This window comes from Corvus kubaryi, unplaced genomic scaffold (genome assembly GCF_017639235.1).
Source record: "Corvus kubaryi isolate FWS band 111438036 unplaced genomic scaffold, C.kubaryi_AGA036_p1.0 split1-131, whole genome shotgun sequence".
NCBI classification, from domain to species: Eukaryota; Metazoa; Chordata; class Aves; order Passeriformes; family Corvidae; genus Corvus; species Corvus kubaryi.
Window position 1 is genome coordinate 28,431,830 of NW_024582073.1, and position 25,966 is coordinate 28,457,795.

General features: G+C 39.8%; 1 protein-coding gene across 4 annotated transcripts in view; it reads right to left on the reverse strand.

The window, feature by feature from the left end:
- CTNNA2 (catenin alpha 2) overlaps positions 1 to 25,966 on the reverse strand; it is a 462,234-nt gene that overhangs the window by 163,386 nt on the left and 272,882 nt on the right. The gene's annotated exons all lie outside the window — the stretch shown is intronic.

The following is a 25,966-nucleotide window of genomic DNA, read 5'->3' on the forward strand; positions in this document are numbered from 1 at the left end:
CCTCTCTGACAGCCTGGCTTGCTTAGAGAGCCTGGTAAATACTAAAGAATGTTAATAATAATGAGATAAACCGTCTAGGGATTTTTTTTTCCCACCTTTTTTTTTTCTTTTTTTAAACTTGGCTCTGTAATAAAGCTTATCTTGACAGAAAATTTACTTCTCTGATCCACATTATTTCCCAATGCAATTTTTTTCCACAGCAAGCAGAAGTTTGTGGCTGCTGCTCAGAGGTTTGCAATCCTCATGCTAAAGAGGCCACTGCATGCCAATTTTTTTCCTTAATTCCATGTAAATGTCACTCCATATTGGACTTTTTGTGTTTCTTTACCAGCAAATTCAGCTGCCTCCACTTTCACAAACCTTCCCCTTGCACTGTAACTCCCTTTCCAAACAGCCCAGAACCCGCTGCTCCTGTCAGATCAAATGCCCAAACAACAACTGGATGCCATGAATTTATTATGTAACTGCTGTAGTCTAATAAATTGGATGTGCATCCTATGGCCTGAAAGATGAAGAACTCATGGAGAGAGTGCACATGCAGGAGGAATGCAGCTGGCATTCTCTGGGGAAAACCCACAAAACAAAAACCACTGTGTTGGACAGTGCTTGAGGAAGGTGGAGGGCACAGAGAACCAGCTGAAGAAAAGGTGAATTACATGGGATAGAGGAAATCACTGCTAAAAAATAGAGGGGAACATTGTAAAGGGGACAGTGCCCATAACAAATTAATCAGAAAGAGATTTAGTGATAACCAACACCTCACACAACAAAGCTCTGTGGTGATATTTGATGACAAAATGAGCCTACGCAAGCCTACATCTGCAGTGGGAAAACAGCAATCCACGAAGTCCCACGGAGCTGAACCCTGGTCCTCTGTCCATCTTGGCTTTGTCAAGATTGGCTTTTCAGTATATTTTTTTAATTTTTTGCTTTTTTATTGCTGTTATGCACAGAACTGAACCCATGGTGACTATGCTGTTGCTTCAGGGGGAATATGCTAAGCCAAAGGTTGTTTTTTCATTGGGTGGCACTTCTAGACTGAAGCAAACCTTATTATACTGGTTTCTGTGTGTATTTCCCTGATTCTAGCAACCATTGGGAATTCCATTAGGTTATTCCAGCTGGTGGAATGAAGAACTTCCCTAAAAGTTGTCTGAGTAGTTTTATGAAATTACCCTGAGTATCTTTCCTAATAAAAAGAGTTGAAAACTTTTTTCCCCCCGCCCCGGTTCTCTTTTCCCACCATGTAGGATACTCCGGCCCCAATCTGTCATTTTTCATTAGCACAGCAGCCAAGCTATGACTGTTAATGAAAACTCTTAATGAGGATTTGGTGAATAAGGCCTGGAAAATCAAACTCAAAGCAAACACTAAAATCTATGTCAGGTCTATTGTTTGTAGGCAATAGAAATTGGGATATGAAGGAGTGTATAAAGCACCAAGGAATTCAAAACAACAAATCATATTGGGACTTCCGAAGAGCTTTTGACAAGATATTCAGTTTCCCATAAATAAGACAAGCTCCATTGTCACAGAAAACTAGGTAGGAACCCAAAAATACAGTGGCCTTTTATTGAATACAGGGAAAAAATGGAGCACAGTGTGGTCCCAGGGCTGGGACTGCTGAATCATCTCAGCCATGATCAGGAAATAGATGGCATTTTTCAAATGAAAGATTATTTATATTGTGAAAAATAATGAAAATCGTGAGGATGTGCAAAGGGACTTCCAAAGGCTGAAGCTGATATAAGCTTTGATGGATGAAATTCTGAATTGTCAAATACAAAGCAGAAGATATAAGGGAAACTGTTTATCTGTGCCTTAGTGATGTAAGTTATAGGCAACAATTGGACAACTGTCTTCCAGGGTATTGCATTAAAATCTCTGCCCAGTGTGCAGAGAGGGGAGAAAAAAGAGGAAAAAAGAAAAGTAGAATAACATTTGAAATGGAACAGCTCTCAAGAAATTAAATAGTGTGATATAAATCACTCCTATGGCTTCAGCTAGAAAATTCTGTTAAGGCTAAGTTAGAAAAGGATCTAAGTGCTAGATAAGGATAAACTTCTGACAGGTAAAAGGATGAATGATTTGGGAAAGTCAGCGAGGAGAGAGGCAAAGAAACCGGACCTACAACAGCAGCACGAGAGCAAAACGTGGATCCACCCCCCCTCTAGTGGCCAGTCCCCGCCGGCTGCTGCAGAAACCACCCAAACCACTGGATAGCGACTTTAAAACAAGCACACACCCCCCTCATTTTTTATTCCCCTTTCAATTTTATGTTGCTTCACCGTTTATTATTATTTGCTATTCCTCATTAAACTGCCTGCTGCACTCCTGTGTTCTTTCTTGTCATTACTCAGGGCACAAGCTGTTGTACAGGTGGATTTTTTTTTTCTACCTGCCTGCAAGAAGAGGATGCTGAGTGTGACAAGGGCCATGCACACCCTGGCATCAGGAACAACCATAAAATTAAAACAATAACCTTTGGAACTCACTGTACAAGACATCACTGATGCAAAAAAAAGGAATTTAAAAAAAGGAACAGCTGTACAGAAATGAGAACATGGAACTAATTTGGTACATACATCCCTAAAACTTTTTAGATTAAAAAAGATACATTTTAGGAGCAGCATCTGGGACAGGGCATACCATGCAGTGTAAATGTGGGTTTTTTTTCTTACTCACAGACCAGTCATTGAATTTCCATGTTTCCAACCAACCTGGGGAAACTGAGGCTGGGTGAACCCTTCACATCCCCGCATTCTGAATACACACAGGTTCTTCTTGGTCACCTACTCCTGCTGTCTTCTATAGGACACACCCTAAAACTGGAAGAATCCCCATTTTTACCAATTTCTCTGAATAATTAATTATAACAGACCATTTTCTGCTGCTCTTCTTTAACAATCTAGCCTAGAACACTTTGTGGACTGAAGAGAGGAGATGCTGACCCAGCTCAGCATCTCCTGAGAGATGCTCAGGGGCTGTGAGGGGCTGTGAGGACTGACCAGGACATGAGCCCTATTTCTGGTTAACACCAAATGCTTTGTTAGGACCGTGTGTTTTGTTAAACTTGTTAAACTACTCCAAAAAAAGAAGAAGAAAACAGAAGAAACCTGGAGCAGAAGTGAACATCCTTCAGCTGCATCTATTACATCCTCAAGCTAATAAATTCCTGTGTGCCCAGCTGTGCTTGTAGGGCAGATGAGGAGTCACAAGGGATTAATTTTACCTCTTGTAAAAATCTTTCCATCACTTCAACTTTCTCAACCCCTTCTTCAAATGCCACCCTTACCAGCGATTTTTAAGATGCAGGTAAATTTATGTATTTGATAGGGAGACAAATGAACCCTTTCTACAGGTGATTTGCTAAGAAATTGCCCAAGAATGTATTTTTAATTAAGGCTTGTAACACACTATGCACTCTTGTATGCACTTTAGTAATTAAAGCAGGGCTGCTGCCCTTCCATAAATTATTCTGAAATTACCTGTTGATTATCTAAGATGGTGCCTTGTTGTATCCTATGGTGGGTCAGATAGAGTTCAGAGCTAGCGCTCTTATTTTAATTTGAATAATTCATTAACTGAAACTGAAGAATAAAATCACAAACAAGGCACATTTTGACTTAAAGAACAAGACACATATTCAATGTGTCTTGATAATGTGAGCTTGTTAAAAATAGTTAGACAACAGATGATTCAAGAGATTTGTATATAATGATGTAGGCAATTTGCTCTTCCACTACCAAATTAATTCATTACTGGCTGCAATCAGGGCAAGTTTGACAGTCCATTTCTTACTGATGCCATTCCACACAACTCTTTTATTCCTATTATGCCCTCTGTCAAGAGAGATTCAAAAATGAGAACACATAAGGAACTGCACAGACAACTTAAAAAAATAACAAAAGGCACTTGAGCACTGTGGGGATGGGCACAAGTAACAGGAAAAGCTTCCAGAGCATCCTAAAGAAAGCTGAATCTCTGCTTGATATGGAAAGAAATCCAGGTGATCCATCCATGACATCAGTTTTTCCATCAATACTTACAGAGAATCCTATACATATTTCTGATACTTACAGGAAGGACTACGAGTGAGAGATTTGGAGTATTTGGCTGAGCACCTCACACTGGGTGGGGATTTTTTACCCATTGGCTTATGCAATAATACAATAATAAACTTAGTTTTATATAAGAAATTCATATTTTCATGCATGCAACTTCTCTATTTTACTCTGTCAAATAATTTTTTTTTTTTTATATTTCCTATATTCCTCCTTACAGCTGACAAAAGGAAAACCCTAATTTTTTATAGGGCCATGAGTTTCTAGACATTGGAAAAGAGGGGCTTCTTCAGAATGACAGCCAAGTGTAACCTGTGATTTTCCCTGTATGTCATTGCTGGGTAAATCCAGTGACAGGTTCCAGACTAATTTCTCACTTTTTAATTAACAATATCATTTTTTCATTCTAGATAATACATTTTATGGACTACCAGAAGGAGTTTTTGTTATTAAAGTTCTCTCAAAGGCTTTTCCCAGTATCTGCCATGATTTAAAAAAAAAAACAAACAAACCAGAAAACATTCCATCATAATTTCAATGATAGATCATTTTTCCTTTCTAGAAAATGAAATCTTAAAAGCCAATTAATTAAACTGAATGATAACTGAATTACTTTAACCACTCTAAGAATTAAAGCTACGGATGCTCTCTCCCCAGACACTGAAAGCTGGCATGCCAATGATTTACCACAAGGAAGAAAAATCTTAAGAAAGCAAACTATTCAGAGCAGGCTTTTCATATTCACAAATAAGACCTCTCTTCAATAACTTCAACTATTTGCATTTTCAACTGCAACTTTTTACCTTTCTGTAGCCTTCAGAGTGACAAGAAGGTGTCAGAAGTGCTCTGAACATCAGCAAAGAGTAAAACCTCAAAGCAAGGTCTGGGTTCTGTTTAAAATTCTCACTGCTTTTAGTGAAAAAAAAAACCCAAAACCAAAAACCAAACCCTAAATGTTTGCTAACCACCTGCTTCAGCCCCCTGTGGTGTGCCTGACAAACCACTCAGGGCACTAAACCAGCCTTGCCCCAGCTGCAGCTTTACAATACAGACGACGTTCACCTGGACACATCAAGATTGTTTGCAACCAACAAATAGTTGGAGCAATTTATTTTTCTTTTTAAATAATGTTTCTATTTGCCCCTACTTCAGGAGTTTTATCTAACCTGTAGCTAACCTTGGGTGAGTTTGTTTTCCCCTTCCAGGAGTTAAAAAGAGAAAGTTTCTTTACATTGCAAATATTATTTGCTAAGTCTCTTTTGTGTATATTCCGTGCTTCCAGAGGATTAAGAAAGGAATTCTGTCACTGGAAGAACAGGAAAATAGATTTGCAGGTGTAGCAATATTGTAAAACCCTGAACTCAGAAGAAGTATTTGCAATGCCACCAAGAAGGAAAAATCATTTCCCAAATTGTCCCAAGTCTCTTCCTACAGAGATTAAAAGGACAATGATGCACCACCTACGTGACTCTTTTCAACTGCTTGCAGGAACAGGCCAGCTCCCATTCCCTTCCCATGATTAGGCTCAGGATTATTTCACGCCTGTCTCTTGGTTCCTATATTTGTCATGTTAGGCATTTTTTGCAAGGTGAACACAAGTTATTTTATTCAGAGGTGTGAAAAGACAAAAAAAAAGAAGGACTGGTCTTTGCTGCATTAGTCAGGTTTCCATCACTACAAAGTAAAGCATCAATTGGGATGAAAACTCTAGAAACCACTTTTTTTTTTTAAATTCTTGCCAACTACATAATTATGCCCCAAATGATTCTGTGCCAGGTGGTTTGGCTAACAGATGGAATGGTGTATTTGTTCACTCTTCGTAAACCAAGCTCCTTCCAAAAGCTGTGAGCCAGAAGTATCTACATTATTGATTGACGTCTATATGCCTAATAATTAATTAAACTCTGGCTACAAATTGCAGTGACTCCTGTGAGCACATTTAAAAAAAAAAAAATCACATAGAAAACATGTGATTGTGATTCCAGTAACATTTTTAAATCACGGCAGATAAAAATATTGGTGTGAAATGATGCACTACAGACAAAAGAGCTTTGGTATGAAACATCTTAGAAATGTCTAAAGCAGGACACTTTACATAAAAGGGATTAAGGGGCTGAGAGATGGACCTGTGAGACCCTCAGGAAGTTCAGCAAGGCAAATTGCAGGGTCCTGCCCCAAAATGAGACAATCCCATGCACGAACACAAGGTTGAGAGGAGAACGGATGGAGAGCAGCCCTTGGGAGAAGGATTTCAGGGTGCTGGGGGACAAGAGCTGCACATGCCCTGACCCAGAAACCCCCATGGGCTGATCCCCCAGCGTGGGCAGCAGGGGAGGGGGGATTCTGCCCCTCTGCCCCACTCAGGTGAGACCCCACCTGCAGAGCTGCCCCAGCCGTGGGATCCCCAACAGGAGGAGGATGTGAAGCTGCTGGAGTGAGTCCAGAGGAGGCCATGGAGATGCTCCAAGGGCTGGAGCCCTTCTGCTCTGGAGCCAGGCTGGGAGAGCTGGGGGTGCTCACCTGGAGAAGAGAAGGCTCCAGGGAGAGCTCAGAGCTCCTCCCAGTGCCTAAAGGGGCTCCAGGAGAGCTGGCGAGGGACTGGGGACAAGGGATGGAGGGACAGGACAAGGGGGAATGGCTTCCCACTGCCAGAGGGCAGGGATGGATGGGATATTGGGAAGAAATTGTTCCCTGTGAGGGTGGTGAGGCCCTGGCACAGGGTGCCCAGAGAAACTGTGGCTGCCCCTGGATCCCTGGAAGTGTCCAAAGCCAGGCTGGACAGGACTTGGAGCAACCTGGGCTAGTGGAAGATGTCTCTGCCCATGGATAGGGTTGGAATGAGATAGGCTTTAAGGTCTCTTCCAGCCCAAACCATTCCGTGTTTCTTTGATAAGATTAATAATTGTTCCTGTAAGATTATTTTTCACAATCCCAAACACTACCAAAGGCTTACTAAACCAGCTAGGGGTTCTGACCAGATCTGACAAATACAGTCAGGTTCACAAGACCCTTCCCAGACAACATATACTCAATATAACGTCCACTCTGGAGGGAGAAATTAAACTGAGATCAAACCACAAGATAACCACTGCTTCATCCATCCTGCATTAGGAGTTATCTGGGGCTCATTTATTTCTTGCCTGCACATCCCAGAAGGAGATACAGAAACCTTTATTAACCAGAGAATGTCCAGGAGTCCCTTTCATCAGGATGTGTCACAATGATTGTGAATGTGCTCAACACACAGTGAAGGCACAGAGCAAATCCAGCTGGGCTGGAAGGTGCTGGACCTGGAGCACATGTGCAGATCAACTGTGCTGAAGAGGCACAGCAGGCATTTGATGCACAGCACATGTCATCAGGCATTTTCAAGCTGGAAACAGCCTGGATTTTCTGCTCCTGTGCCCATCAGCTGAGCTATAAAGGTACAAGAACGCTGTGGCAGAGCTGACCCTGTCCCATTAAACATTTCCCTGAACATCTGCAAACATCACCAATTTCCCAGCCTGTGTAATGACCCTCATCATAATCCCACCGAGCTGAGGGTAACAACAGATCCATTTTCCACCCAACCCTCCCATGGGAAAATAGTAATTAATTTAAAAAACAAAAAATGAGAAAAGCTTTTTGTCATCGTATATTAATATCTGTACTTCTGCTATCACAGAGCTGTGCCAGAAACACTGATTTAATAGGCACTGCAAAGCAATTACCATGCAAATAATATTAGCCAGCAATTTATTACTTTTTTAGTGAAGTCCTTGTTTTGGCTAGCAGACCACAGTAACAGATTCCAATAAGACTGGGTAATTGAAAGAAATTGCAAGTGTCTAAATAGCTGTGACACCTAACATATGAAGCAGCAGTTCTCAGCCTGGCCTATTGGTCTGCTTGTGATTTCAAATATGGACAACCTGGGGAACCAACAAAGGAACAGCCTACACAGCAAAAAGAGAGCACTGAAGCAACCACAAGATACTGAGGAAAACTCTCTTTTAGTAGTGACGTTGGCAAGGAGGACAAAGGAGAATGATGTAGAGGGTTTAAGCCACTTAAAAAACAGCGTTCTTGCCTCAAATCCTTCCTTTTCCCCTACTTTTCTTCATAAGAAACATATTTTTTTGGAGTAAGTCTATCCTTTTTTGTGCAATATATACTCATCTATTTATAGCACAGGATTGGAAACTTGCTTAGATTAACTGAAATGTTAAGCTCCATGTTCAGCTTCAGAAGTTGTCCATTGATCCTCTTGCCTTGGATTGATCAGAGCAATAGGATTTTACCTAAATCACTTTTGTGTTCTTCCTGTCACTACCAGAAAATGAACTAAGTTGCTTAGCTCACGCCAGAGTGCTGTGACATTCACAAAATTAAGGAAACTGAGCACTGCAAGACCTAAAGTATTTAATTCCCATACAAAAGAGCTGCTGACAGCTGTGTACTTCAGGACATAATAACGTGGCTAACAATTAAATGATGCCTCCTAGGAAATCTGGAAAACACGTCATAGTCAAGCCTGTCATCCCTGGAAAGACCTTTGAAGATCATCATGTATGCACACACTTTCTGAGCAGGGCCAGCAGAAGCCAGCAAAGTCACTGGAAAGCTGGTAAAAAATGCCAGTAGCAAAGGAGATGAACAATTTTTATACAAAACTTTCAGACTATTTGAGACAGTGAAAACCTCATCATATTTCCAGCACTCAGTTCACTACAGGACTGAATCAAGAAGCAAGAGAAGGGTAATGGGAAGATCCTGTGCCATGCAAGGCAGATTTGTGCACAAGCTCAGAGCCTGTTACTGAATCCATCTTAATGTAAGTGAACAAACATAAATGCATCATAAAGCATATGCCTCCTTAGAAATAAGTACCACTCTCTTCATGTCCTTATATTTCTAATAATCTTAATGATCTTAATTAGTATTAATCTCTTAATTATGTTAATCTTATTTTACATGGATACCTATACTGGCATGATAAGTGAATTAATACTTCAGCATTTTGCAGTCGAAATCTGCCTCATTTCCTCAACAGTTCTTCAGGCAGAATGGCAGCTGACATGACAAAATCAGGCAGGAACACATTTGGCATTTGCCACAAACCTATATCAAGATACATAGTCTTGACTCTGTAGCTTTGCCAAGGAGTAGGAGTATTCCCAGGCAAGGATCCCAGTTTTAGACACCAGAGTTTTAAATACAGTACAGGTGGTTAATAAAGCACCAGCTCTCTACACCTGAATTCAGTGCTCAGTGTCAAAGCCCACATGTATTTTCACAAACTGGTGGCTCATAGTGCAGGGCTGATTCTGTCAGTGCTGTCTCACATGTGACACTTTTTGGCAGAGAACAAACCCAGGGTCACTGAGGAGAAGGTGCCATTGGCATTGCTGTTCCCATCTAATGCGAACAGTAGGACATCTCCCTGTCCAAACATGGATCAAATGCTGTTTTTTCCCAGGAATGGAGGTTGGCCTAGAACTGCTGTGGCAATGCAGTCTGAAATCACAAGCCGATTTCACCCCTCACCACAGGAGCCTTGGAAGAAGCCAAGATAACTGAGCATAAATTGCAATCTTCCCATTCTGTGTAAGCTTTCACAGCCAAAAGGTTATTTCTAGACCTGTCCTAGGGCTAGAAATTGGTAGCTCAGCTCAGGTAATTTCCAAGTCTGAGTTTATCAGAGGAATCCATAAGACTAACAATGACACCAGGATCACAGAGGAACCAGAACCTCTTTGGTTACAGAGCTTTTCCCTTTGCCTCATTCCACAGATGGGAGCTCAGCGTGGCTGATGCTGATTAAACTGGAGCACGTCTGGAGAGATCTGGAGACAGATTTTTTTTTTTTTTTCAGACACATCACTCCATCAAGGGCTTGGCTAAATCTCACACCAATCTCGAATTCTCACCTATCAGTGCAGTGCTCCCAAATAACCTTGATGTCTTGTTTCACTGCCAGTGGCTACCTTTGTTAAACAAAGTGTTTGACAGTAAATAAAGCATGAACACCGGTGATTAGACCATTCCCTTAGAGCTCTGTGAAAGAGGCTAGAGATTTGAAACATATCAATGCCATCAGAGAAGAAAATAAAAAATTATTTCTGCCATGGTAACTGAAAGACTTGATTCTCAGATCACAGTCTGGTTAATCCAGAAGGTTTCTACTCCTCAGTGATGTTACAGCCTTCATTTTTCTGGAATTTTCTGCTAAATCTGTGTATTCAGCTGGCTGACTTCAGATTTTTCAAAGATAAGTGAAGATTCTCCAGAATTATGCTGCCAAGGGAGTATCAGCTCCCCCCAGGCATCTGGAGGGCTCTTGTGAGTGTGACGCCAGGGCTCTGGACACAGCATTTCCTTGCATGGATAGAAAATGAGTGGTCTCACATTTCAGAGCCAAGAAGGAACGGTCTCGAGCCACTCAAGGACACCCCACGAGAGACAACAGCAGCCTGCTGAATGTGACTTTGAGCAACTACTTCCAGAAGCAGCCATAATTTTGGCTGTTAATTCCACTAAAATAACTGAAATCACCTCCAGCAAGGTCCTTTATCTCAGACTGATTGTGCAATACAAGCTTCCCCAGCAGGGCTCAGCAACTGTTGCATTCTAAATTCACACCCCACTTCAGAGAAATTTCCTCACGTATTTAAGCAACGTCTTTTGAAAATATAGATTTGCCTAATGTCAGAAAAGAAAAAGAACTCCTTGTAATAAGGTATTGCCACCAGCATATCAAATGGCTGAATTAAAGCTAATTGAATACCTTCAATCTAGGCTGGTCTCACCAGCCTGTAGAATTGCATCAGATGACATTCACGGGATAAGAAACTCTATTCCAGACAAAAGTGGCTCTGAAAAATGACACAAGATTTTCCAGTCTTTTGTAAGGGAAACTGTTCAATCGTCCTCTCAGTCTATGCAGAGTAAGATAAGAAGCAATCAGCTCAATTTGCAACAAAAGAGATTTGAATTCCATATTAAAAAGCATTTGCTAACAGTAAATGCAGTTCAGCACAGAAGATGAAGAAAGTTCTATTTGTGCCCAGAATTTTGGCATTTTAATCCTTTATTGCAACTGAACTGAATTAAGACTCTTCCAAATAACTGTCGATATTTTATTGCTTTTTAGGAACTGGAACATTTTGCATTCTACTTTGAAAAATTAAGACCTTCTTCACTTATGTCATCTCATAGTATTTTCTTAATTTAAAGAAACCTCCACACACAAATATTTAAGTGAAAAATGTATGTGCATACATGTGTATTCACAAGTTTCTGACAGCATGCAAACTAACATGTATGTTCGAAAGTATTTGAACCTTGACAGTGTGCCCCAGCCAAACCATCTATAGTTACTTTTACCAGAGCCATCAGAGTGGGACCAGGCTGGAATTACCCTCACCAGCTTCACCTGGCCTTTCCACCTTCAGCTGCAGCACATCAGCCCCAAGAGGGTTTTTAAGCTCCAGTCTGAAGGTTTGAGGAGGGAGGTGGGTCGGGTTTGTATCTGTTTCTTGTTGTCTTGATCTCCTGGGCTAACTTGGCTGCTGATCACTGGATGGGTTTTGTTGCTGTCATCATCTCAATGCTGCTTGCCTGGCTCAGAAGCCCCACCTGTTAGAGCCCTCAGGAATTCATCAAGGACTGAAAGGTAAACTGTGCTGAATTAGGAAAGAAGAAGCTGAAAAACTAAATACCAAGACAGCAAGGAATAGATAAAAAGGACTGTGCTGCATTAGATTAAAACCAATCATATTATCAGAAAGGTGTGTGTGGAGCTTATGCACAAAATAGAAAAACCAATCGAGCAATGTGAGATCTCATGCACAGCAGTTGCAAAATGGATGTGTACTGTATTATGTAAAAGTTGTAAAATGTATAAGTAGAGTACTGTGTAAAGGCTGTAAGACGTGTAAGTAGAGTAACATGTATAAGGATGTATAAACAAGTGAAATGTATAAGTAGGTAAAATGCGTAAGTACTGTGTTATGTAGAAGTTGTAAAAAGTGTAAGTTATAAAATGTATTAGTAGAGTGATATGTATATGTATAAGTAGTATAAGATAAGTAGGTAGAATGTATAAGTAAGCAAAGTGTTTAAGTAAGGTATGATGTCAAAGTTGTGAGGTGTGTGAACACAGGGGTATTTTAACCAATAGGAAGCTTCTGTGCAATCATACTGATTTGTTGATCAGAAGGTGCGAGTTCCTGCACATGTAATTAAATAATTAAATTGGATTAAGGGAATTGTCAGGGGACATCCAACCCTTTACATTAAAGCTGGTGTGCAGAAACCCCCGTGCTGGGATTCTGAGGTGTGAAATTACTGAGTGGCCACCAGCCCCAAGCAGGTCCGTGGGCAGCTGTGGTGAGAATCTCACAGCAAGGTTTGATATAAAAGGTGGTGGCACTCAGAGCAGCACAAACTCACGCTTTTCCTTGGAAGTGCATCCACATATTGTCACTAATTCACTCTGAATGGACTCAACACTACTGGTCTTCAAGGTAATGGAAATTCCTGTTGATCAACAGCACAGGCAGACCACTGCTGAGTGATTTTGAAAATAAACTGTAACTGGAGACTGAAACAAGGACATGCTGTCAGCTTTATTCTATTTCCTTGTTTTATATATAACATAAAGGTAGACCAGGACAGAGCTATAAATCCCCAGGTTTATTTTATTAAGCTTGTAGCTTATAAATTGGGACTATTTTTGATCCCTGCTTTTTTCAGTTGTGTTAATTCCAAGAATTTTTGTTCTTCCAATTACAGAAGGAATACTTCCAGAAGAAAGAATGGGCATCACTAACTCAAATTGTTCATATTCAGAGCAGGACTAAAATTTTAACAATTCTGGAGGGTTTGACAACAGAGATATGAAACAGCTTAATTCAGCAATGTCGTTATAGTTTCATTTTGTAAAATATTGTATACAAGTGTATTAAACATTGTTATTTAGAAGCTAAAATGACAGGGAAAAAAATGGAAAACATTTTAAGAATCTATTTAGCTCACTTGCCTGCAAAAAGTCAAAATCAATTGTATCATTCCTGACAAATGTGGCTATTATCAAAACCCGCCACTGATAAGGATTTTGCAGCATCCTCAGGCAAAATCCTTCTGTGCTGTATTCTCATTACTCTTTTTACACTGTCCTTAATTCTAATCTTCCCTGCTGCAATGTTATTCTAGAACTATTTCTCCCATCCAGTAGGAAAATGAAACCTGTTTATTCTATTCCACTTTGCAGCAGCATTTTTTTTGTCTTTCAGGACCTGGAGGAAAAATGGGTACAATTTTCACTTTTCCAGACAAAACACCAGTTCCCTCAATCTCCTCTCATAGGTCATATTATTTCTAGGTCTTTGATCATTATTTTTACACTCCTTTTCCATCAGTTTATCTTTCTTGAAGTCTGTACCCCAAACTGACACAGGGGTGCTCTTACCAGGGCTGGGGTGATACATCCTGCTTAGACCTGGCTATCCCAGGAACAGATTATGGTGCACTGTAAATCACTTACATCCCTTTTAAAGAATGACTGCACCCTAGATTTGTTGTCCCTTTTTATAAAATGTGTATTTTGCTAAGTAAAGCTATGAAGGAAGAAGATCAAAGAAACATTTAAGATGACAAGAGGGCTGGATCACCTCTGCTGTGAGGACAGGGGGTGCTCACCTGCAGGAGAGAAGGCTCCAGGGAGACCTCAGAGCCCCTTCCGGGGCCTAAAGGGGCTCCAGGAGAGCTGGACTGGGGACAAGGGATGGAGGGACAGGACATGGGGGAATGGCTTCCCACTGCCAGAGGGCTGGTTTATTTAATATATTTGGAAGAAATTCATCCCTGTGAGGACGGTGAGGCCCTGGCACAGGGTGCCCAGAGAAGCTGTGGCTGCCCTGGATCCCTGGAAGTGTCCAAGGCCAGGCCGGATGGGGCTTGGAGCAGCCTGGGGTAGTGGAAGGTGTCCCTGCCCATGGCAGGGGGTTGAGATGAGATGAGCTTTGTGGTCTCTTCCAACTCAAACCATTCTGTGTTTCTGTGATTTTAGTTTCTTACGAATAAATATCGAAGCTCTGCATACCCAAACTTAGAAGTAACTGGAAAAAAAAAAAAAAAAAAATTCCCCACTGTGTTTTGTTTAAAAACTCAGTTGCACTCATAAAGTCAATTCTGGCAATACTGTGTATACATGAAACCACATTCTTTTAAGGAACTACTTTTCTTTGAGCAAAGCAGCTCATTCATCTAAATTGATCACACATAAGTGCATTTGCACAAGCAGAGCTGTTAATTTATATGCCTATTTCAGCCAGGCACTTAACCATATCCTTAACCAGAAATACACTTTACAGTGACCTAAAACTGGGAATGAGCCATTCAATCTAAAATAATAAATTCTCTCCCAACCCACAGTCTGGAAGTGCACCATATTGGAAAACACTTCTAGAAATTATTTGAAGACTATTCTGTTTCAGAAAATAATTTACTCATCAGAACCATTATATACTGGACAGGACACTACTAAACAATACTATTTTATAAGTACATTGAGGAGTTTTTGTGTCATAGGAAGTGGTTTCATTTTCTTCTCCCTCCCAGGGGATGGCAGCTCCCCTGACAGCGCTGCAGTGCTTCCTCTTGCTGTGGCCCAAGTAAGCTGACATTTGAGAGACATCACAGAGCTGAGAGGAACTATATTAATTATTAGGAAAAGTCAAAGCTGACTTCAGAATAGCCCAGAAAAAAAATCAGATAATTCAGTATCATGTACAACATGTTAGAGTTAAATTACACCCCAAATATAATTTAAGCTCTGATCTTTATTGTACGTTTTAATTAAACCTTCCTAATTAAAAACAAACCAAAAAAACAAACAAAAAACACAACAAAGCACATCTCAGGAATAATGCTTTAATGACAATATAAATATTCAGATGGGAGATGTGAAACCTAAAGCTCTGTCATGACCTGATTCAAAGGTCACTGAAGCAAACAGAGACTTCACATATCGTAAAATCGCAGAGCGGTTTGGGTTGGAAGGGACCACAAAGTCCATCCAGTTCCACCCCCCTGCCATGGGCAGGGACACCTTCCACTACTCCAGGTTGCTCCAAGCCCCGTTCAGCCTGGCCTTGGACACTTCCAGGGATCCAGGGGCAGCCACAGCTTCTCTGGGGACCCTGTGCCAGGGCCTCCCCACCCTCACAGGGAAGGATTTCTCCTTAATATCCCATCTGTCCCTGCCCTCTGGCAGTGAGAAGCCATTCCCCTTTGTCCTGTCCCTCCATCCCTTGTCCCCAGTCCCTCTCCAGCTCTCCTGGAGCCCCTTTATGCCATGGAAGGAGCTCTAAGGTTCCCCCAGAGCCTTCTCCCCTCCAGGCTGAACACCCCCAGCTCTCCCAGCCTGACTCCATAGGAAATTTACTGCAGACCTGATATTAATCAGCCAAGGATCAGCCCTTAACTTCAATACACATAAAGGTATCTCACACTTCTGATTTTTAACACAAATTCCCTGTTTTTCTCTTTCCCCTCTGCCTTGAAACAGCTGTGTGCACACTCATCTCCCTTTCCTTGTCTCCAAGGCTCACGACTTTGGGCTGTTTTCTTATGCACCTTCCCATGCAAACAACTTTTCTCCACATCTTCCTTGCCTGAATTTTTTTGTCCCATCCTATCTTGTCTGTTTGCAGACCTGGCACCAGCATCTCTTCCTTGTGTCTCTCTCGTCTCCAGCTTTATCCCCTTCCACATTATCACAAGGAAAACATGTGACCTGTCCAGAAAAGGTCTCTCAAAATCTACTTCCCTTGGCTACAGACCTGAATTTAAGACTAATTTTCCCTTATCTAGCCACATCCTCATATTTTTTATCTGTTAAAAGTCTTTTTCTTCTCTTTTTTGCTAATCTGATGCACACATTTCTGCAAATGCATTGCATCCTCAAGGCTTTCTTACTCAAACCATGTATTAAGCTAGAATGACTTCCAAATATAGTGAATTTCTAAGTATGTCTGCAGTATCAGGTTTTCAGACATTTGATCCAGTTTCTGTTTTGATTGTAATCTCTCTGGGGCATGCTTTGTGTCTTCATTTGCATTCTGTATGTAACGTTTCATAAATTACTTTTTAAAAATGTGAATTTTGCTGTTGTTTTTACTTGTGACTTTAGCATTAAAGCTATATCACAGTTAGTATTTGGAAAAGTTCAGTCTTTAGGAAGTTTCTAGTCAGTCCTAATTCAGGTAAAATTTGACTGGATTTCATGAAATCTCTGACTAAATCCAGGCTGACGTAATACTTCGATCTGTGAACACTGGAAGTTTTCCATGACGTAAATGAATCCAGAGAAATAATCTAGAGACATATTATTAACAAGAACATTTATATATGTGTGTGTATATATATATATGATTTAATGCTAAGGACTATCTGATCAGAGATACTTCTTTTTGTACGTGTGTGTGAGTAACCACAGCCTGGTACACCCTGAGCTTTACTGCTTTTCCATTACAGCTAGTCCCAAAAATTACTCCCATGTGGAAGCAGACAGAAGTGCTGATTAGAACACATTAGAAACTTTATTTGACATATTCAGGATTAAATATATATTTTTATGAACATTCTTTTTTAACTGTCTCATTTTCAGACTTCAGAGCAAGCACTGCCAAGAGTTTGAATCCAATCAATTTCTTTGTGAGGTCACACGAATAATTTGGATAAACCATCCTTGTACTTCACATGGACACTCCATGACTGTTAAAAGCAGCAGTTCATCTCTTCATCCCAATGCAATCCCCAGCTGAATTAATGAATTCACTGCCTGGCCTTGAATCTTTAGTGTTTGATTTAGCACAGGCAGGGTAAGTCCCATATATAATCTCGCCCTGGCACCTCTCTCTCTCCCTCCCCATATATAAGTGGGCATATAAGATAATATATACTATATAAATATCTATAGATGGATATGTATATTCATGCTGACTGATGCTTCTGTTCCGGCCATGCTATTTGTTATCAGTCATGATAGTCCTAAGAATTTCTTGAATTTCTTGCATTGCATTTACAATGATTTAATATTATCAAGTAGTTAATATTTATCAGCTTTCTCTGGAGCCCTTAGAACTAATTTTACTAGCAGAGAGTGTGCCCACCCTGCTAAAAATACAGATGCAGAGAAGAGAGAGAGCCTTTAGGAGAAAACAAGTTTCTATTATAAGGACAGAGACAAAATACTTCCTTTAGTCCCTCATTAGTTATCTATTTTAATTTAACTGATGCTGTTCTTTTGCCTTTAGCAAACGCAGAGCCTTGGTGAAGGCCCAGCAGTGATCCCCAGTCAGGAGTGGCAAAGATCCCAAAGAGATTTCAGCCTTATCAGATAATAATGCTGCTGCTGAAAGCTCCTTTGCCGGGGTCTTTATATGACTCTGCTAAAACATTTTTCTTTTGGACTTGCCAGCAGCCAAACTAACAAGACTTCAGTGACAAATGATCTATTTAACCTTCCAGAAAGGAATCCCGACTTGTTTTTTAGGACTGTTTCCATTTTTATGTCTGAACAACCAGACAAAGACACATCACCTTTCAAAGAAAGTGATGATGCAATCTCAACATTTGGAGAAGCATCTCAAAAATATCATTTCACCACAGTGCTTTTGTCTTTTTGTTTGATGGCTTTTGGGCAAAGAAGAAGGTATATGCAGAATACAACATAAATCTGATCTGCAATGGCGAGATTGCTGTAAATTTCATAGAGACTATTTCCCTAAGTCAGTAGGACAAACTATCTACGGTTTTAACTTTCAGAGGTGGAGTCTGGAAAAACCACACACCTCCTCAGATTTTAAGAGTCATTAAGAAGTTGATGCAATGGCAGTCAGAAAGAACAGATGTAGATGAGACCTTTGGAGGCTATTTAATATTTCCCTTTCTCCTCATCATTGTTTCAGGGCCCTGTGCCAGCTGGAGGATTTTTGGTTTTGATTCTCAGACTTTTAAACAAAGCAAGTTTCGATCTATTGCTAAGTTTATCCTAAAAAATGGTGAAATTTAACTGGTAAGAGATGTCCTTCTGTAAGGAACTCTTGACTAAACCAGATAATTTTCACAGATGCATAAAAAACCAAACCAGGAGATATCTGCAAAGTCACCTTGTACTGATACAGCTCTCAGAGAAGGCAACAATATCTTACTGACTTTAGCATCAGATCTCTTTCTTCCAGTACAAGGAAATTATTTTTATCTAAAAGCAAACTGGTCAAGGGGCTTTTACTCATTATGTTTCCTGAGCTGGAGTAAATCCATGTTTGTCTTGACCCTCTTAGTCAAGACATTGTTGATTTCAGCTTTAATCCTCCTTGTATTCATTTCATTCTTCTCACAAACCACTGGAACTAGCAGTTACATAATCAGCTTCAACAATTTCTCTTTTCTCTTTTTTCCCATATCCATGCTTTTCAAACACCTACATACATATCACATCCTCCTGAGTTGCTCCAGATCCAATGTTTGAACTAATTCTTCATGACAGGATGTCAATGTCAAGCATTATTGAGACTTAAACAGAGGCAGTGAGTGCCAAATGTAATATTCCATCATCTTCCCAAGCAAACTGTTGAGAGCTGATAGAAGGGAGGGTCTGATTCAGCTGCACTTACCCACTTTTCCAAAAATAGCTTTTTAGCCTCTTTTTCCTGTAGCACTGGTTTCTGTTTCTTTGCTCTGAAGGGTGAAACAGTTCATTGCTCTGAGGGCTTATATGAGAATTATGTTCAATTTTCATCACTTTAGCAGAAAAAGCTGTGAAGCGAAGGTACAGCAAAGACACTCTTGACAAATAATGTGAGGTCTGCTTTCCCTTCACAAATGGAATGGGAATGAGACGACAGTGCAGTTCAAAGGAAATTTTCATGGGCTCTTGAAAAACAAATATGGAGCTCAAAATTGTCTTTAAATTTTGAATCAAATGTGCTTTAACAACCACTGTTAAGGTGGATGACTCATAAAGAGATGGTATTATACAGGCAGGAAAACAAAATTGTGAAAATAAAGTGGATTTATTTTTTAAATTACCGTTATATATCCCTAAACCATCTTCATACACATATATCTTAAGAAAACAATGACAAAAATTCAAGCCAGGCCACACAAATGGAAATCTGGCGTAATTAATACTCTTTTTGACAACTGTGAAACTCCTGTTTTCAATTTGTAATTCAGCTGAGCCGATGACAGATTTCTCTTCATCATCACTGATTTATGAGCTCATCTTGTCAACTTTTTCCCCCCCTTCCCACACTATTTGCACAAGCTGAGGCAGTTTTTTTATCCTCAGAACAAAGGGCAGCATTTCAAGAAACACTATCAAATTGTGTCAATCCATAGCTGCCTTTTGAAATTAAGCAGATTTTGTCTGAATGCCACAGCTCAAGTACTATAAGGAAAGGACATAAAGCAAAGCTAAAAGAGCTCCATATGATCAGAGCCTGAATGTCTCCAACATCTTCCTCTTTTTTTCCAGGGTTTTGGATTTTAGTTTGGTTTTTAGATTTTTTATTTATTTAATTTATTGGTTGTTGGTTTTTTTATTAGATGGAACCTGATAATTTGCTCATATCCTATTTTAATAGAAGGACTTTTATGAGAAGCAAATGAGTTGTTGGATCATTAATTAGTACACTGCTACTAAGAATATGATTATTAAGATGAGTAGTAATTCATCTAACATTGATATCATCCAAAGAAGAGAAATGCTCAGTAAGTGTCTATTTAGGTATTTATACAATATTAGCTGATAATGGTATATTTCACATTCCGGAGTTAAGAAGGAAGATATGAAAGAGTAACTCTAATAGAAGCTGGAGATTTGAATCAGAATGTTTAACTGGTTTGTGTTAGACAGTATTAACAGATCTAGTTGGTCAGTGCTCTAGGATGGAAGGGGAATAAGTAAACTAAGAAAAATGGCTTTAAAAACGCATTTCAGGATTCAAACCAAACTGAAGAAGAAAAGGGGATTCTCTAATATAGTTATTTTAGAGCTGGAATTTTTACAACCTCTCTTTCTAGGCAGAGAAACCTCACTGAATATACAAACATTTCAAAAAGTCTAGCATTTAATTTCTCAAAATAAAACTTATCACCCAGTTCTTCTTGTCTTTCCTCCTTCTTTTACAACTGCTATCATCTTTTTGACCTCACACCTCCAATCCCAAGGATAAGGCTTGGAAGACAAGAGTGTAGCCATGCAATTATGATCCTTTTATTAGCAGGTAGTCTGTGTCCTTGTATGGAGCTGCTCAACAGAGGCAGGTAAGAAAGCCTGGCTGATTCTTCTGATTAGCTGAATAATCAGGCAGTTGTTTCTTTAAATGACCTTGCCTGTTATGATACAGTTTATTATCAGCTTCCTTACACTGCTTGCTCTCTAAATACTCCCCTCTCTATTGTAATCTCTTCCTTGACTCAGGAGAATATATTTTCTCCTTTACTTTTCTTCCACTGAAATTGTCAGCATCTTCTCCCAGTGCTTCCTCTTGGATCAAGGTAATTGAACGCTTATCTCTTGTTTAAATGATACCATTAGAAGTTTCATTTCAGTATCAGTCTTATTTCATACCACGTATGATACACACAAGTTTCTATAACGCTGCAAGGAAAGGAAATTTCTACAGAAACACCAGGGTCAGTTAATGTTTCCAGTTCACTTGTCAAACATCCCATTAATTCATTTAGCCTGAAATTCATACAGGACATTGTTAATTGTATTCAAAGGTCAAGCTCTACAATAACCTTGTAATAAGGATATTGTGTAAGAGTTTCTTGAGTAAATGCTCCAGAAACAGTGGTGTGGAAAATCCACTGTCTTTAAACAACCATATTTGTAAGAACAAGGATACTTAATTTGAGTAACTACCATGCCCATCACTTGTATGTTCTTCTTTTTGCTCCTGGTCCTACAGAGACAATTCAGTTTACCTGTCTCAAATGCTAGAAGAAAATACAAGAGTGCAAGCAGTTTTGTTGATGTAATTTATGGAGCTAGTTTAGAAAAAACATAGAATGTCAGCAAAGGGAACTATTTTTATCACAGTCTATTGTTTAACAACCCTTCACGGTCATCAAATTTAGTGCACCTATAAAATGCAAGGCAGCTGCAGGGGATGAACCAGCAGTTTAAAAATACTAAAGAGCCAAAAATTATCCAATCCCCCATCTCCCTGATCCACTGATATTGCATGGTAGTGAAAAGAAGTGTATATACAGTTTTCACAAAAAGTTGTCAGAGTTTTAAAATTACACAATTTGGGGATGCAATTTAAGCAGTTATTAAAATTAGGAGAGTTAGTGACTGTCCAGAGCTGCAAGTTGAATTACTGTGCTCAGAAACAAGCAGGGAAGTCCTCACAGGACTGAGGTGAAGTCCACACAAGAATGTTGTGACATGTATCAGACATAGAGGACCAAATTCACACCTAATGGGAGCTCCTGAATTTCCTTAATGTCTGAGGAGTTGGGCTAATTTCCATCACAGTAATACAGAAACCTGATGGATAACTGAAAATTGTGAATGGCCCAAGCCCCCATAAGCTAAAATTTCATAAAAAATAATATTGTAAGGGGATTAATTTGTTTTTGTTTGATTTGCATCCTTATGGCATGGGAAACAATCACTGGGCTCACTCTCCAGTGTACTGGGGAAAAAAGGAATTACTTGAAAAAACCCTTGCATTCTCGCCCTGTTTCATTAGGTTCCATCTCACCACCAAGTATTTGGCTCTGTATTGACTATTTTTGTCTTTCTGCTTCCATTCCTGCTGCTGTCAAAGCCCACATCCCTTCTCTCCCCCACTGAAATCTCCATCATCAGCTCTGCCCTTCAACCTCCCTACCTGCTCCTCTTCCAGCACTCTTGCAGGATTTCATCTCCTCCCCTGGAGTTGAAGTTACAGCTCAAAGATTTGGGCATCAAAAAATACTTCTGTGGAAAGCCTGCTAAAAATCTTAAGGAAAAGAAAAATCACAACAAGGAGCTGGAAGACTGTTCCAAGGAGCAATGAAGGAGAACCTTTGCACACCTGGCTGAAAACCTCCAAGGCAGCACAGGGTATGGCATCAGGGCAGACCTTATTAATGCTTGGCTGAGTAGTATTTAGCTGAGAAATCTGCTGTGTGTAGCAGCCAATAAATATTTGATTTGTGCTCTTGTATTGTGTGTACAGGACTTGCAGAGCCTCCCTGTACTCAGCAAAAGGTGCCCAAAAAAAGGGATACACAGGGCTCAGTTTTCCTGATGATTTTCCCAGGGATAGAGCTGGTGGCCCGTGATCTTACATCGCTGCAAGAATAACCCAATCCCAGCAAAAACCTCACCATTCCCAAGAAAAATCACAGCCATTGTCAACATTTTCCAGCAGCTTCCTAAGTACTGTGTTTATGCAGACTAACAGTTCAATTTTATTTTATGAATGCTGTTTTACTTCCATTTTGTGCTGCAACCTTCAAGAGAGAAGCAAACATTCCTGCTTCGGCCACAGCACTGAATGTGGAGAACAATCAGAGCCTGTGAGGCAGCTGATTTTTCATTCAAATGCAAACTGCACGGCACAAATAGTTGGCCACTACCCCAAAGAATCCATCCTGCCAGGTTGCTTTATAATGCTTCACTTAAGGATGGATCACCTGGTTCCTTTCCCTGCTTTTTCTGGAGATGTTTTCAGCTAACACTCCATTACTGCCAGGATTCAGGACCAATTTTTAATAGTCTGGTTTTCACTTGTAGCATTTGGTATTTTCATAAGGAACTGGAATTTCTTAGAAGGTGCTCAAAAACACATCTTTGAGTAGGTGGCCTATGAATTCTCCTCCTGTGGATAGTTTTGAAGTCAGCCAAGAGAAAGTGGTTTTGGTTGTGGGTTGCTTTTCCTTTGAGAATAGATTTAAATCAGGACAAAATATGATCAGCAGGAGAAGTCAAAAAGGAGTATCTCGGTTGCTAAATGACCTGCCATAGCCTGATAGCCACAATCTAATGTTATTTATTCATAGACTCTGCTTTTTTTTCCTTTCTTTTTATTCTTGGAAAAGCTTATCAAAGTGACAAAACCCATTTAAACCTGACAGAAAACACAGCAGACATGAAGCATTTTTGTACAATCACATCTAGTTAACTCTTCTCCTCACATCTTCCCTTTGTCTGTATGTGGGATTTCTACATACTGGACCTTATTCTCCCTGCATTTCAGAGACCTTTGATGTCTCTGTTCACATTTTGCAAAGAGACTTTTGTTTTCAGTTCTGAGGGTCACTCTAAGACCAAAAAGCCCTTGTTGATAATCAAAAGCCTAAAGTTTTCTGTGTCTCTGGGTCTTTGGCTTCAAAATACCTGCAAAAAAATCAGTGCAAAAGGAACAGCAGGAAATTTCATAGAATCACAGAATTTCTGAGGTAATTTACCCAGATAACCTTGGCCACTAACACCGTTGAGACAGTGTTAATCAGAAATATTACCTATTAACAAGTGCCAGATTTACACATGCACCAGCTTTGGTCTTATCCTCCCTGAGTTATGAAGTCATCCAGATCTTTCAAAAACATTTCTCCTTGTCTTTCATGCCACAAGAAAAGGAAGTGCTTTCTCTTGAAGATTTTCCATATATATCAAAGTATTTCAGTTCCTTGTATGCATCAACAAGTGGACATAACAAAGGAAAAAAATATATCCTTGGTGAGGGATTGGAATATATGATGTTCAGGATGAAAACTGGTCTATTCAGGAAAGGGTCTGTGTAAGCTGGTAGCTCATGTTAGACTGGGATGGGTTTCTCTAAATCAGGGAGCCCTTTCCAGCTCCCTACTTTCTAATCCTGGGGTTTGATGGTGAGTTAAAGGATAATGCTTTATACAAGCTAATAATAATATCCTTACCAGTACTGGACCGTGGATGCTTGACAGCAAATGTTTTATGTGAGACTGCAGAGCAGTCTACATTTGTGCTTCCCTGTGCTCATAACTCCTGCAAACCTTCACACTCCTCAGGTTTGCTTTTGTCAAAAAAGATATTTCCACTCCTTTGTACGGAATAAAGAGCTCCAATGAGAGCATGGAAAATAATTAAAAAAAAAAAAAAGAGAACAAAGCTGGAAAATTAGTGTAATGCCGATCTGCATTTATGGCTGAAATCAGCCTGGCGTGAGCACAGCAGGGACACAACGTGAAAGTCCTCAGAATGCAAGGACCACAGCTTTGGAAATAAACTGAAATCGTAACTGGGAGGGAAAAGAGGTGGTTCCTTCACATTTTTTGCAGTGCTGTGGAATATTCTGTAGTTCCAAATCATTCCTGAGCTAATTTCAGAGTTAGTGCTACAAAGGCACGTGCAGGGAACACCCATCAGAAACTGGAATAAATAAGTTACTTGAATTCATTCATTAGAAAAGGAGACATAGCTCTGGCCTAAACCCATTACTCTCAGCTTACTCACTAGCCTGGTTACATAATTTTTCTAGACCTGTTCATGATACTCTGTGTCTCAAGTTTACAGGTGACAACAGAGCTTGTCTAGGAAGACAAACTGATCCGCAGACACACATCTTTTCCATGCTCATCTTCTCCTTCAGAGAACACATAAACAACAGCTCTGAGAACTCCTACATAAATCACACAACTCCGTAACTTTCCACCTGCATATTTTTCTAATCATATCTTAAAAGATGCTGTGATTCTCCATAACAGAAAAAGGAAGCTCTTTGTCTCTGCAGATGAATAGCAAACAGAAAATAAAACACCCCATAGAAAGTCAAGGTTTTGGACTTTTTTTTTTTTAATTAGAAAATCCTGATTCATCACTATTGGACAATTTTGTGAAGATTTTATTTCCCTTTCCTGAACTCACTCTCTGAAATGAGGAAGACAGACAAAAAAGAATTCCCACAGACAAAGGGCAGAATAAATAGTTCCCCTTGTTGCAAACAAATGTTTAACTGTGTATGCAAACTGAAAGTTGCAATGGGAGACACTAATTCCACACTTTCATTGTTTCGACTGCCAGGTTCAAATTCCTGTATCAATTCAGGTGCAGCATTTCCTGTACCTCAGTTATTCTATGGTAAAAAGCTGGTGTGGGTCTGTGTTTCAAAATACCTTTTGCATTCCACAAAAACCCTTCATGGCATAAGAAATGGCTTTTTTAACCTTCATTTTCAGTAATCTGTTCTGGTATATAAACACACAAACACACACATATGTGCAAATAAACACAAATAAACCAACAGGGGCAACAGGCAAATGAAAGGGATAACTGAAAAGCCACAGAGCAACATGTCAAATTCTGATTTGATTGAAACAGATTATTTCCATTATTAGAGATAGCACTCTATAAATATTAAAGCTAAATAACTTCAATGCTTAATTACTTGATTAATCAGTCAGCAAGCTCTTCTTGGATCCTCTCAGTAAACTATTACAGACCATCAAGGCTGAGATCTCCCATGGCTGAGACGCTGAGACAGCAAATCATGCAGAGAGGTGGGTTTTTCTCCTATATTCTTTCCTCAAGGCTGACAATACACATTTTGGGAAGATGGGAAGAAGAAATTCTGAGCAAATCAGGCCATAAAATTGTACAAGTACAATAGTATAGAGTTATAAACAAAACTTCCTTTTTTTTTCCTTCTTTTTTTTTTAGCAAGGTATGTATGTTTTGAAGTCTAGACATTCTACCTGAGCTGAGATTATGTGTAATCCAACCAGAATCTGAACCAATCGATTTTTTAAGACCCTTAACAGTCTTTCAAATTACACACCTGATCCATTTAATTCTGCCTGCTGCCAGGTACCAAAGGGATTATGGCTTTGCACCTGCTAGAAGTAATTGATTTAGGCTGAGAGATGTC